General features: G+C 39.9%; 1 protein-coding gene across 3 annotated transcripts in view; it reads left to right on the forward strand.

Annotated features, from left to right (window-relative positions):
- The window catches only part of CHRM3 (cholinergic receptor muscarinic 3), a 239,663-nt gene that overhangs the window by 28,296 nt on the left and 195,759 nt on the right, over positions 1 to 15,608 (forward strand). The window contains exon 1 of one of the 3 annotated variants that reach the window (XM_083732488.1): positions 4,822 to 4,894. The exons of the other annotated variants lie outside the window; for them this stretch is intronic. The gene's annotated coding sequence lies outside the window, so the exon portion shown is untranslated. Of the gene's footprint in view, positions 1 to 4,821; positions 4,895 to 15,608 lie in introns of those variants that run through there. 3 annotated transcript variants of the gene reach the window in all.

Raw genomic sequence — 15,608 nt, forward strand, 5'->3', positions numbered from 1 at the left:
GGTCTGATGGGACTCTATTGCTGAGTAAATAGAACCATTAATGTATTTTTCAGAATGAATAAATACAGATCATGCAGTGAAATTTGGTATAGTACATGCAGTACAGTTGTGGAATTTTAGAGCAAATAATTTATCCTATAACCTGCCCACTGTCCTATTATATAGTCCTTCATTAAAACAGAAAACTATGAATTATCTCTGGAAAGGCTGGTGATACTAATTGAGGGAAGGTGAGTCATTAGGTTAATAAATCATGTGAAACATTAGTAGCTGGGTTCTCAAACTGCAAAACCGTACTTGTAGACAACCCATGCAAGATATACGGTAACTTTTCAGAGAAAATTCTGCCATGTGTAGACTTGCAGGAGTGTGAGTGGGTTGTTTCTTGCATTTCCACTTCTGATTTTGTTATTCTGCTTAGCCCTGGCTTCCCAGAAGTCCAGTATGGAGGTCTGAGAGGTATCATAGGAGCAGAGGAAGCTGCCTTGTTTCAAGTCAGACCATTGGTCCATGTAGCATCAGCTCTCCAAGATTTCAGACAGGAGTGTCTCCCAACCCTACCTGGAGATGCTGGGGATTGAACTCGGGATCTTCTGTATGTAAAGCAGATGCTCTTTCCCCAGTCTTCTTAGATTACTGGCTGATAGAGCATTGATTATGTAAGCTCCATCTCATTTTAAACAAATTACATAATTGTGTGCATGTACTTTTATTATTAAAATGAGCTCATTAATTACCATCTTGTGTTGCACTCCCTTATTGTCAGTGGAAGATATTAGTAAATAGGGTTTAAAAGGGCCTAGACCAGGTTTCCTCAAACTCGGCCCTCCAGATGTTTATGGCCTGTAACTCCCATGATCCCTAGCTAGCAGGACCAGTGGTCAGGGATGATGGGAACTGTAGTCTCAAAACATCTGGGAGGGCCGAGTTTGAGGAAGCCTGGCCTAGACTATAGCAGTGTTTTCCAGAAAGCTAACATATTTACAGTACATGAGTGTTTTGCTGGCATGTTTTGTTAGTGCTATTTGTTGGTATTTTATTGTTAATTTTATGGTGATTTTATGCTTCAGCTTTTGTAAGCACATGTATAATAAAAATATAATTTTTAAAAGTCTGCCTGGTTAATCGAGGGCACGTTTTCAGCTGGCTAAAAGACTTGTAGCATGCTAACCATTAAGCATTGCAACTCTAAATAACAAGGACTAATCCACCAGCTTTAGCACTGACATCCCAAATCAAAACAGTTAAGAGTCTGGGGCTCTGTAACTAACCCCATTTACCTGGAAGTAAGCTCCACTGAATTAAATAGAATTTACCTTTGAGTAGACATCATTAGGATTGCAGCCTAAATGTTCAAGCTCACAAATTATCTGCGTTTTTCTTAAGTATCTGTAAGATTAATAACTTCGTGTTCAGTACCACTTGTGATGTGCCAAATATTTGCGAGGTTCAAACTGTGCTGCAAAAGGTACCAGGAAGAGAGGAGAACACATCAAGTACCTGCCAAAAGGTTTAATTCAAGCCCAACATATTTCAGAATAATAATAATAATAATAATAATAATAATAATAATAATAATAATAATAATAATAATATTTTATTTGTACCCCACTCATCTGACTGCCCCAGCCACTCTTCAGGGAAATTTATAAATAAATAAAAATGTACAGATAACAAGTAATGTGGCTCAGTTTTTCATTTACAATCTCTTACTGTCTTACTATGTATCTTAATCTATTATCACATTTCCTCTGCCCATATATATATAAAATGTGTGTGTGTGTGTGTGTGTGTGTGTGTATTCTTTCCTGCTTTATTTTTGTGCTGCAAAAGTTGCAATTACTTTTTGTGTTTTAAGTTGTTGGCGGAAAATCTGTCAACTTTCCATCATGCCCGTTTGTAGCTCTCATCTGTTGCCTGTGGTAAGAGAGGTGGAGGGAGGGATGTCAATTTCTGAGACAACTGGGATGGACATGTAAATATGCATCTTTGTTGAAGCCAGAACAACATTTGCATGCGGATGTTGTTCCTGCGCATCTCATTACTTTTAATGGGCTGTGCTTTTGGATGCCTCTCCGAACCTGAGGGACCATTGGCCTTTTCATTTCAGCAGTAGGGATGCATTTGCTGAATTCATGAGCTTTTGCTGTGTTACAAACAATTTGTCACCCTTTTACCACGGAGTGCAAAAACTTGCCGGAAGGAGGCAGGATCATTTTACACAAGGTAAAAATGTTTACGCACACGCAACACTCAGTGTCACACAAGGTAAAAATGTTTACGCACACGCAACACTCAGTGTCACACTGGTGTCCTATCACAATCTGGAGAACCAATAGCAAATTTTCAATCATTTCCCTGTATGCTTGGCATCCAACATTGTTCTTGCAAACCAAAGTTCATGGGCCAGTGATCATGTATTGTGATCACTCTAAATATAGAAAACATTAATCAGATGTCGAAATTGACTTGAAAATAATTGCGTTTGAAAAGCATTGGCACTGACTGAAAGACTCATAAGGAGAGTTCTGCTTACACAGGGCTTTCCTGTCTCCTTCACACTATAGCCTATTGTACCTATTGTAAAGCCTTTCTGGTATGTTAATTAATTTTCTAAAGTTTATTAGGGAACTTAAGTGACTTTTAAAAACATGAGCTGGTAAGGACACACAGTCTCACTCTGCTTAAGGGTAGGGATGGCCCTTAACAAATTCAAGGCAGGAGACGCTTGTTGCAGACTAGTCATCTAGAAAGGCACTGAGAGTTCCTTGCTGAACAGAATGATTCAACATTTCCCCCCATGCAACATTTCTCCCCCTTCTCATGAGATGGCCAAAGTATTGGAGCCTCAGCTTCAGGATCTGTCCTTCCAGTGAGCATTCAGGGGTGATTTCCTTATGAATGGATAGGTTTGATCTTCTTGCAGTCCATGGGACTCTCAAGAGTCTCCTCCAGCACCATAATTCTAAAGCATCAATTCTTCGGCGATCAGCCTTCTTTATGGTCCAGCTGTCACTTCCATACATCGCTACTGGGAAAACCATAGCTTTAACTATACGGACCTTTGTTGGCAAGGTAATGTCTCTGTCTCTGCTAGCCCATTGCTAAAACTGATGTATAGTAAACAGGTGCCCAGTCTTGTAGCCTTTGAAGTACAGAAGAGGATTGCTTGATTTTATACCCTCCACACCCTAATACATTAATTTGTAGACTATATATTGTGAAAACAGGCATATGCAAACTAATTTTGCATGAACTTAGATATTTAAGATTCCATACTGAGCCTAGTTTTACCAGGGAGTTCACCCCATCGGATACTATGGGAGTTAACTTCTGAGTAAACATTTTAAAGTGTGGGATTTAAAAAGGAAAAGTTTGATTTAAAATAGCTTATAAAGTAACATAGGAAATAGTATTGAATCGTTTTTAGTAGAAATAAAACACCACAACTGGGTGCTTGCTGAATGCATATTGGATTTTTACACAAGGGTTCTGTTTGTTATAACTGTTCGTTACCATAGAAGTACAAACTGAAAGGTAGCAATGATGAGTTAGTGCAATATATTATATTAAATAAACTTGTCCTGTTAGCAGTGCATGCAAGTCTTTATTTACATTACAGTAAGCTGTTTTCTGCTGTATTATAATTCTGCTGTACAAATAAATTAAGGCAGCTTGTGACAGCTTGATTTACGTTCTCTGCAAAAACTGAAAAGCTTTTTCTCTCATAGATGGGTGGGCTTCCTTTTTAAAAAAAAATATATTGTGGTGTGGGCAGCATCAATCCTATCATCTGAAAAAGAAAGCAAATGAAAGGCTGAGTTATCTTCTTGTCACTGCATTGAAAGGAAGAACAAATATCAAATATTATTTTTAGAATCCAAAGGTATAGCAAACAGTTCTGAATTACCTTTCTTTCTTTTTATAAAAAAAGAGAAAATGAATTAATAGATGTGTTTCCACAGCACAGAATGCTACTTGGTTTTAGGTTTGGGGGTTTTTTTAGCTCATGTTTCCTTTTGCTATTCCATTATTGGGGTATGATGATATGTTTTGCCTCACCTGAAAGGCTTTGGATTTAGATGAATTTGAGGCCCTCTCAGACTTATAGCTGCACCTTTTGACATTTGAATATATCATGAACATGTATGTGAAACTTCCTTTATTTACTTAATTAATTAATTTACTTAATTCACATGTAGCATGAAGCCAAACCATGGTTAGTGCAAATGTGTGGGTTACCTTGAGGAGATAGATCATGACCGCTTCATTCTTCCTCTGGTCTGCTGCTGCTGCACTCCTGTGAATTGAGCAGTGATTTGGCTTTGTGTGTCTATTAGACCCAGGCTTGTAGTTTGTCTCCTTCAGACATAAGCTGCAAAACAATAGCATATTTCTCCTAAAATGTAAGTTTCTTAATATAATTTACATTTGCTTATTGTTTTCACTAATACATGCATTTGTATGCAGACTTTAACCCCAGTTTATGCATTTTTTAATATATTACTTGGCCTTAGAACTGCAAAATTTGGAGAAGTGACAATTTCAAAGGATAGCTGTGCTTCTGTTTGCATACTTTTTCAGACAGTGTGAATTAGCTAAGTTCTTTCCTTTGTGGAAATTACTCCTCCTGAAGCTGTTACATGGCCCCAAAGCTGCTGTTCAATAAAGGGGGGAGGGGGAGAGAAAGAGAACATACAAGAGGTAAAATAGCATAAGAGGAAAGAGTTAAAAAAGAAGGAAAAATTGAAGCTTGAGATGCAAGGACATGGTTAAAGACATGTCTAATTTGATCCTTTGCTGTCTTTACAGCAACAGACTGACACTGCTACTACTTTGGAAGTTTCAATAATGCTTTCCATCAATTTCTCTGGAACAGATGTTAGTCTTACAAGTATGTAATATTCTTTTTTTTTAATGACTATTACATTAATATTCATCTCAACTCCTTTTATCACAATTTGACTTGCTCTCTTTTCCCAGCAGTTCAGGCGTGGGTATCTGTCCAACAGCTGATGGAAGTAATTCGTTCTTGTCTGCAAATTACCGCATTCTCTTTTGCTTGTTCATTGTCTAAATGATCTGCCAGCTTCCCTAGATTACTTCCTGTTTCTGATCAGGAGGACTGTCTTTAAATTTAAGAGTTGGGGGCGTCAGGTGCTGCTGTCCCCCTTGCTTTTTGTGCATTTCAAGAAATTTATGTTTAATGTTTTTCAGCATTATTTTCAGATCTGGTTTTATCATCAGTTTGTGTGTTTTGGGTAGGGGGCGGGATGGGACACACCAGCAAACTTGCAACCAGCTTTTTCTTTTCATTACAGGCTTTCATTCCTTAAATGAAAACTGTAGTGGAACAACTTAAAAGACTTATTTTTAAAAATCCTAGGTAGGGTACACCAGTTCTCTAGGTGGGGTAGCACACTCCTGACATCGATCTGGCTGCAGCCCTGATCACATACCATATCCTGGGCACTGCCTGGGATTAGGTCCAGGGTTAAGGTAAAGGTACCCCTGCCCGTACGGGCCAGTCTTGACAGACTCTGGGGTTGTGCGCCCATCTCACTTAAGAGGCCAGGGGCCAGCGCTGTCCGGAGACACTTCCGGGTCACGTGGCCAGCGTGACATCGCTGCTCTGGCGAGCCAGAGCCGCACACGGAAACGCCGTTTACCTTCCCGCTGGTAAGCGGTCCCTATTTATCTACTTGCACCCGGAGGTGCTTTCGAACTGCTAGGTTGGCAGGCGCTGGGACCGAGCAGCGGGAGCGCACCCCGCCGCAGGGATTCGAACCGCCGACCTTTCGATTGGCAAGTCCTAGGCGCTGAGGCTTTAACCCACAGCGCCACCTGCGTCCCCCGGTCCAGGGTTACCTCCCCTTTAATAAGCTCCATGACTAGCTGTTCCACAGCCAGCCATTTATCATTTCTGGAAACTGTCTCTTTGTCGCAGCCTAAATGTGCATTTATCCAAAGGCATGCTTTACTCATTCTGTAACAAGCCGAATGCGAGTAAACTTCCAGTTCTAGTTTTTGTTTTTAAATTGTCTACTATGCCATTCAGCAAACCCTCCAAAGCAGCTTAAAGCAATTTAAAAACTGCTGTTTTATTGATCTTATGCTGCCTCATGTGGTTTCATGCTAGTTTTATGCTAATTTCTGTTCTGGTGCAGTTTTTGCCTTGATTTAATTGGTATTTTATTTATTTAAATTTATGATCTGCCCAGAGAACATAAATGCTATAAAAAGATAATGTATAATAAAATCACAGCAATAAAAATAATAAATATATAATAAAGGTTAATTTATTGTAGTTTAAACAACATTATTGAATTAAATAAAATTTACGGCTCCTGTACATTCTAAGTCTAGGTGATAGGTACCAAAATTTTCAGTGTGGTCTCTGTCAGAGGAACTAATGACAGAAAGGATGTGTCTGAGCCTCAAAGTGTATCCATTTCAAGGGGATTTACATCTAAATAAGTGTGTTTAGGATTAGTCTTTAATAAACTGACAAATAATTGCTATAAAACAAACAACAAAATAAAAACACACAACAAATCTCTGGATATAATAAGTGGTTTATCCCTTCAGAAACCGAGAGGAACAATGAGAATCAGTGGGAAGCTCCCCTGGGTCCCCATGGTTCCTCTGGGTTTCTGAATGGATAAACCATTTATTATATCTAGAGATTTGTTGTGTGCTTTCATTTTGTTAGGTTTGCAGCTCATGATTTGCTGCAGGAGACAAAACCAGAAATCTGAGTTTGGATAAAATGTGAAGCCAAGCAGAAGGACCAAGGAGGGAGCCTGGCAGCTGCAAACTCTTGTCAGAACTTTCACACCGATGTGTTTTTGCTAACCCATAGTTTGGTTTAGTTTTATGTATAAACTGGGCTCTTAGAATAGCATGGCCTCATAAAAACGAACATGATGTTTGAATGGAATGTTTGAAAAGCCTCAATTCCTACTGGGTTAATGGAAAGATAAGCATCCATCATACTTTAAAGGCATTCTGAGTGCCTTTCAGCTGAGAATCCTCCTGCTGCAGTGGGAATCATCTGGCAAAGACCCTTGCGCTGCACTGTCCCCCATTATCTGCTTCATTTACCAGGGATGTACAATATATGAACCCCATAAACTAAAGTTAGAATACAAGGGTCTAGCTAATTCAATTACATGATCATAGAATTGAGTTGGAAGGGACCCCAAGGGTCATCTAGTCCAACCCCTTTAATGCAGGAATCTCAGCTAAAGCATCCATGGCAGATGGCCATCCAACCTCTGTTTAAATTGTCAGCGATGCAATGGAGGAATTTTTCAGACCTTGCACTCTTGGGGAAGTTGAAGTCCCACATGATTACTATTTCTCTCCTTTTTGAATGTTTGCTAATCTGCTCTAGTAAGGCATTATCCAAGTCTTCAGTCTGTCTTGGTGGTCTGTAGCAGACACCCACAGTAAGGTCACTATTCTTTCTCTCTCCTACAGTTTTTACCCATATACTCTCAATCTGCTTTTCATGCTCCAGGTCATGGATTTCTTCACAAGTGTACACATCCTTTATATACAATGCTACTCCTCCCTTTCTGTTTGGTCTATTCCTTTTGAACAGGTTGTGCCCCTCAATTCCTTCACTCCAGTCATGAGTCTCATCCCACCAGATTTCAGTAATGCCTGCCAGGTCGTATTTGCCATCCTATGTTAAAAGCTCCAGTTCATCTTGTTTGTTTCCCATACTCTGTGCATTTGTGTAGAGACAACTGAAACCACGAGTTGTTCCTTGCAACTGCTTCCTTCCTTCCTGTAGTTTTTGCCCTTTAGCAGGTTTCTGGAGCACCACCTCAGTTTTCAGTGCATCAGTGAAGCTATTATCCCCAGTGCCAGCTGCTCTTTTGTCATTCATATTGTTTTATCCCTCCCACTCAAGATCTAGTTTAAAGATTCTCAAGACTCTTGACAAACACATTCTTGCCAAATGCTGTGAGGTGCAGCCCATCTCTCGCCAGAAGTCCTACCTCAAGGAAGCAGAGATCATGATCCAAGAAGCCAAATCTTTCCTGATGACACCACCTGTGCAGCCAGTGGTTTTCTTCAAGTAATGGCTTGGGATGATGCCGTAACTGAGAACATATTTCTGATACTAAAGCACTTTTCAACACAACGTTTGGTCTTCTAGGTGCTGTATAGATTTCTCAAAACAATTATATTACATCAATCCTAAAGTGGAATAATCCATTTTTCTATAGTTTTGCTCAACACATTTCATAACAGGCTGATGAATTATGAAGTCATATTCTTCTCACTTTCACACAAAAATCTGTTTATTACCAAGATAACACAGAAGCACATATTTTGCAACATTGATTTTTGTTGTTGTTCAAAGAAAAATCAATGATGCAGTGTTGTATATAAGCTCAGTCTAAGTGTGTGTTGACCCATAGTCTCTTGCAATATATTTTCAACTTCCTCTTTTAATTGTGAGGTCTTTGGTAGATTCTTATTGCTTCCATGAAAAGTCTCATTTGCTGTTCTAATGACAGAGAACACACAGAGAGAGTGAATGCCATGTAGAAATTATGTTTTTGGTTGAGAAAGCAGTGGAACTACCCTTAGCAGTATGAGATTCACCCTCTGCCACAAATGTTGCTGCTGAGTAATTGGTCCCTGAGCTGAAACATTTAGCCCAGTCTCTCCTTGTGAATAGAAGTTTAAGAATGCCTTTCTGCAGTGTGCTCTGAGAAGGACAGCTGTTACATGTTCTAAAAGAGTTCCAGGGGGGTCTGGATCCTATTGAATTTCAGTAGTGTCTCAGAATTCTTAGAAAAACCCTGTATGTGGCAAGATACAAAGCCAAAAAAAAAAAATACAATCTAGTCCCCAGCAATTAAAGATGCATTCATTAGATGTTGGGACTTACTGCTTTAGGACCATTTTTAATCCTTCCATTTCCCAAAGGCCCAGACAGGGTAATGTGCTAAGGGAAATAAACAATTTCATGTGCAGTCCTAAATGCACTGATCAGGGACTAAACCTCATTCAACTTTGTACAAGTTGCTTTTGAGTTGACATGTGTAGGATTGCCTTGAAAAATATAAATACAGATTTACTCCATGTGTGCTTAACACAGGCTTTTGAATGCCAGTTTAAAGAAGAGAGTCTTAACCACTTCATAATACTGCAAGCAACATATGATACTTGGACTAATGCTTCTGGCCCACTTATTATAAGCAAGATGTTTTTGAGTACCACTATATCTGAACAGGTTAAAATAGGAGTCAGAACTGCTTCACTTGTGAGAATTTGTTTTTATCTAGGGGTTGGGGTTAAATTTATTTTGGTCACCTTTTGTCAAAATAGTCAAGCCAGAAACAGGCATAATATTTACTACACTTTGAAGCACTCATTAAGAAGCACATTAGACTGCAATTCCAATCATTTTTAAAACTGTTATTTAATCAGCTTAAGACAAAATTGAGTAGTTTATTGTTTTAAAGTCCACAGGCCCCATAGGCATTTGGAGGTAAGTGAGAGGGCTGGCATACTGTGCTTATTTCTCTTGCATCCAGAGAAAAAGAAGTGGGTTTTCACTGTAATGTTTGGATACACTACAGCTGGGTTAAGAGGCTTTCATAGGTGCCCACTGTTTCTTTCCACCTGCCGAAATAGTGATCATAACTTAATCTATGGAAATATACAAGCTTATGTCTTCCTATTAGACTTTTTCTGAAGAAAATAACAAATACGGATTGGAGGTAAGGATATGAGGATAAGGTCCGAGGAAGAGCCAATAACTATAGTTAGGCAAGAAGAGAAGAAAGCTCCCACAATGACTTGGCAGGGGGTTGGAGCATCTTGAGAAAAGAATTATGAAGCAGCCTTTTGGGCATGTCCCAAAAGCTGAACAGCTTCGAGATACGGGACTGATTTATGGAGGGGATTGGATGACTTTTGGGGTTCCTTCAAACTCTGGAATTCTGTGATAAAGAAGTGGCTTATCAATGAGTGGTAACATGCCCTGAATTTGTAAAGGTGTTTTCACTGTTGTGAATCATGAGTGACAGCAGTTAAGTTTTCCATCACAAAGTTATGGCAGAGAGAGTCACACCGACATCTTAACCAAATGGATCATGTTCAAGATGTGTCCTCATGTCCATGCAAAGCTGAGCTTGGTTTCTCATGACATGTAAAAAAAGGCACTTACTTACAATTGAATATACTTACTGAAGGGAAACTATCACTTGCAAGGGATAATTAATGACTGAATTAGAAGCATTTCCTGTATTAGATGTGGCAATCGTTTCAGAGGATTAATTAGGCATGCGCACACATGATTCATTAAACATATTAGTTACTGCAGGGAAATTCCCCTTTACAGCAGCCATTCCAGGGAGGATCTTTGGTGAGAGTAATTGAAGTTGAACTTGCACACCTTAATTAAATGATGCCCTTGCCTTGTGCTTCCTCTAGTTACTTAACAGTAGTGCTGCACTATTTGCCCAAAGCATAGCCATAAGCACACACAATCTAGATGTTCCAGTTGGACAAAGCTTGTTGATACCAGCTTCACCCTGTTCCTGTCTCATAGATGTTATGGAAGATGCAGCATGAATCATGGATATGAACATGTGAAGCATTCCTGAGTGCAGTTTATATGCATCTACATTTCATTCAATTCTGAAAATACAGAAAAAATAATGCTAAACCATAGTTTAGCTTTATAAGCATGAACCTTCCCCCCCTCCACTGCTTCTGTCCCCCCTCCCCATTTAGACCAGGACCTGCAGTTATTTTTAATTGTAGTTTGTCTGAACAAATGTGGATCAGAAACCATATAGGCTTGTTATTTCCATTGTGATGTAGCAATAAAACACTTTGCTAAAAATCAAAGAGGATGCATCTGTTTTCACATTTGTGCTGGAGGAGTGTGGCAGGGAGCACATGAGCTGGAGAATCATTCATATGGTTCCTCTGACCAGATCATCATGCTGTTGAAAAGGGGAGTCAGTAAATCCCACACCCTCCCCCCACTGGTAGGAACAAGCAGAATTCTTGTACGACTTCTAAAACCATGATACACTTTTATCCTGTGAACTGCCCTGAGACCTGTGGGTATAGAGTGATATATAAATTTTAATAGTAATAATAAATAATAATCATCGTAATAATGATAATACATTTCTTGCTTCCTGGCATCCTGAATCCAGAGATTTCCAAGTGCATTCAAAAATAAAGGTCAGGTTTTGCTCAGATATCTAACTTTATAATGAATACATATATTCACTATAGTGAATACTCTCTTGCTTCATTTCAGTCAGACTTTCCATAAATAGTTAAATGCTGATCATCTGATGCAACTGTGCCATATCTCTTGTAGCGTTTTTGGCTCATTGCTTTTAAGAACATCATTACCCGAACTAATTTTGTCTCAGCTGATTAGGCCATGGAGTTTTTAACTTCTCTATGGATTTTTAAACTATTGAGAAAGCAACAGCTTTCTAAATCTGGCGGCAAAATACACAGCTCAAATGATAAAGGGAGGTGTAACAAGACTATACATACATAATTTATTTGTATACTACCTTTCCATAGTAAAAACCAAGGCAGCTTACAACATGAACAAATATGTAATCATAAATATAACAAAAGTAGTCAAAACAATAAATACATCAAAAAGGATGCAACCAAACTGAACAATTTCTACACAAATTATAATAAGTTCTAAAGATACAGATACAAAAAATAGTGTCAATAACAGCAACAATGCTCCAACAAAAAACCCTAACCAGTTCCCCAGCCTAAGTGTCTGTTCATCAGCCTCAACTTCATCAGCTGGAGTCAGTCAGGGCCCCACTTTGCCAAGACAGGTGAAAAAAAGTTTGCAAGGCAGGGAGCAGGTGGTCTAGGACGCACAGCCAAAGTGTATCATCTTGTGCAATTTTGTATCTTGTCTCCTTTGCTCTAGTGTTGGTAGTTGGTTCTACACTAGGCAAATACCAGTCACTTGCTGTGTGACACCAATGCCAGAAAGAAGCCCCTGTGCAGAGCAATATTGTTACTCAACTTTGTTTGCTTCAGGAAGGGAGCAAAGTAGTAGTAATATTAGCAGAAATAATACATACTGGTAATAGCTAAGAAAGGAGTCAGGAGTCCTGGTAATGCTTTTCCCTATCACCCAAGTATAACAGAGCAGAGTACTGCTAGTGCAGAGTTGCACTGACCAGTGTGTCAGGAGGACCATGGCAAAGCTATTTTCAAGATCACAGCTACAACTACAATAAGCACACTTTACTCCCACTTATCAACTATAATTTCTGGTGCATGGCTTAGGAATGATTGGAGGTGTGGCCCAGTAACAATTGGAAGCTGGGCCAGCCCAAGACATTTTGGACTTGAGGCAAACCACAAAATGAGCACCTGGCCAGGGAAAAATGAACATCTGCACCAGGAACAAGGAGAGGGGAAAATAATATCTACATCAGAAATAAAAGGGGTGAGCGAAGATCTATATTGGCAACAAAGTGGGGAATCCAGTCAACCTAACCAGACTGTGGAAGTAGAGATCAAAGGCTGTCATGGGTTGTGGGGAGGAAAGCACCCACTCTGAATCATGCTGGGTGGGTGCAGAGCCTGGGAGACACCCCCCCCCCCCAAGGCAGTCCCTGCCATTTCCTCCACAGGGGTGGGAGGAGACCAGCAGCACCTCCTATTCATTGAGAGGCTACTATAGAAGCAGGATTGGAAGGGGTAATTCCAAGGAGGCAGCAGATCTGGCCTCCAAGGAGTCTGTTGCAGCCGTTGCTGCCCCTGAGGCAGTAGCAGTGTGCAATGCATTCCTTGGAGCCCAGATCTGCTGCCCTTGTGGATCCTGACACCCGAAACAGTTGTCTCATTTTGCCTCATGCATGGTCTGGCCCTGTCAACCCCTAGACTGACTTGCTTTGTATCTGCTCACTATTGGCTGGGTTGAGAAGTAACATGAAACAAATATTTGTTCAGCAAAACAAAAAACAAGATAATTGCTTGTTTGGTATATAACATTAAAACATAGTTAAATTTTACTTGCACAAACCTCCTCCCTCTCCCCTGGCATGGCAGCATGGAGATTGGAAACTACGGCTGTTGCAAACGATGGTATCATGTTACTTTAAAATTCCACCACTATGAATTGTTGTAGAAGTAAGACAAATCTGACTTAATATATGGGAGAAGTATTTGTGTGATCACACATTTACAATCTACTCATCTCTTACATATAAATATTATTCAGGCGCTTATATTAATTTGTAAAATCGGCTGAGAACCAGGTTGTTGACTTATTAGTTTGATTATGTAATCAATATGCTTTTACTTTACCCTCCACTTTTCTTGACTCTAATACATAAATTAACATTTTAAATGCAGTTACTGATTTCATCCTATTAGAATTTAATTACTTGTGTTTAGTTTCTGGCATTTAAATTTTGGGGTTTGTTTTTCATTTATACCTAACCCGGCTCTTCCTGTATTCATATTCAGGGAAACTATTTGAAATTGAAGCTGTACTGCCCTATCCTCCAAAAATCCAAATAACAGAAAAATATTTGTACCTTTGTGGGCTCTGCCAACATATACGTAATCTCTCCCTGTTACAGTGTAATACAGTGATCTCACCAGGTGAACCATCTTAACCTCCTTCCCATGCCTGTTCACACCTCTTTTTTTACTTTTATTGAGGCCTGCATATTTTTTAAACAATCTTGGAGAAAATAAGGCATGAGCCATCTATGGTTGCCCTCCGAAAGCTCACATAATCTGTCATTTGGCAGACAAGTTTCAAAAAGTGTGAATTTTACAACTTGAACAAGGGAGGTGACAACCCAACAGTGGGCCCCTTAGCTGGAGGGGTCACAGGGCTTAACACAGCCTAAATTTATCTATACCAAGTGACTGCTGGGTTGGAATCACTGAACTGCTGAGTACTCTATGTAGAGAGGCAGGATGTCTCAGAGCCTTGGAAATGAGAGAAATGTTTGGAGAGCTCTCATTGAGATGCAAATAACACTTGCAGTAGAAATCTTTAAGGTGTTCTCGATTTAGGATTCTGTCTGTGTTAGCTTGACTTTCAGCATTGACAAGGGGCAGATGTTGGCATATATTTAAGTTGCTGATCACATATTTATGAGACTGTATATATTAGCTTTAATTGCTTGATACATACCTTAGGGTGGAAGTAAAGAGTAAAATTAGTTGTAACCTAATCTGTGTTATTTTCAGTCTATTGCTGTTCAATTAACTGAGGCTTAACCTAGATGAGAGAGAAGTGCTTTGGACTGATTGAAAAGCTGATCTAGGGGCAAGTGTACAGCATATTCTGCGTAGATTGTACTCCTTTTGAAGGGTTAGTTTGCAGCTTGAGTGTTTCTGGACCTGGCTCTGCTTCTGTTTTACTAGATAGTGGCTGTGACCATGAACACTTTTGCTTTGCTTAGGCCCTTGCCCAAACTGTTTCCTGGAAAAGGCAGATCTGTGGTCAGAAATTTCAGCTGGTACCAAATACAGCAGTATTATGTAATTGTCAATGGATCTTGGTCCATTTCTGAGCCCAACTGCCCAATTCAACATGTTGATAATTACCAATAAAGCACTAAAGGTCTGTGCACCAGGATATTTAAAGAACCAATTTCATGCCTATACGTGTTAAGAATTGTTCTCCTCACAGAACAGTGAAAGATTAGGGATGGGCAAATCTATTAAAATCCACTCCTTCCTAGTTCTGCATGGGGACAAGACTATGTCTGTTATGCCCATAAAACGCAAAAAACACAAAGATAAACAAATAAAAGCTCTTATGAGTTTGCCATGCTGCCTATTTTCCTGTAAAGGATACTTCTTCCCTTCAAACTTTTAAAAACAGGTAATCCATCAATCTGCTTCCTGGAGCAGCTAGTACATGGGTCTCCTTGTCACAGCACTTTAAATACAATATAGCAGCCCCACCTCATCCCAATTCTGAAGTGGACCTGGATGGAATCTGAGTTTGGTGGATTCCTGCCTCATTTCTGGGATTTTACAACTGAAATGTGCAGTTGTAAAAAATCTGAGGAGTTTTCAGCTCAGAATTCTTAGCTGCTACTGTATGTCAGTACATATCTGCAGGCACATACAAACTCAGTAGAGCTAATAACTTTTGCCTCAGTATTTCTGAGGTCTGGCAAATGAGATCAGGTTGTAGAACAGGAGTTCTTAATTTTATACCTGTCCATTCACCTGTTAAGGGATGTGAGTGGTGCTGTGCTCTAAACCACAGAGCCTAGGGCTTACCGATCAGAAAGTTGGTGGTTTGAAACCCCACGATGGGGTGAGCTCCCATTGCTCAGTCCCCGCTCCTGCCAACCTAGCAGTTCAAAAGCAGGTCAAAGTGCAAGTAGATAAATAGGTACTGCTCTGGCAGGAAGGTAAACGGCATTTCCATGCGCTGCTCTGGTTCACCAGAAGCGGCTTAGTCATGCCGGCCACATTATCCGGAAGCTGTCTGTGGACAAACGGCGGCTCCCTCGGCCAGTAAAGCAAGATGAGCGCCGCAACCCCAGAGTCATCCGCGACTAGACCTAATGGTAAGGGGTTCCTTTACCTTT

This window comes from Podarcis gaigeae, assembly GCF_964106915.1.
Source record: "Podarcis gaigeae genome assembly, chromosome: 3".
Taxonomy (NCBI): domain Eukaryota; kingdom Metazoa; phylum Chordata; class Lepidosauria; order Squamata; family Lacertidae; genus Podarcis; species Podarcis gaigeae.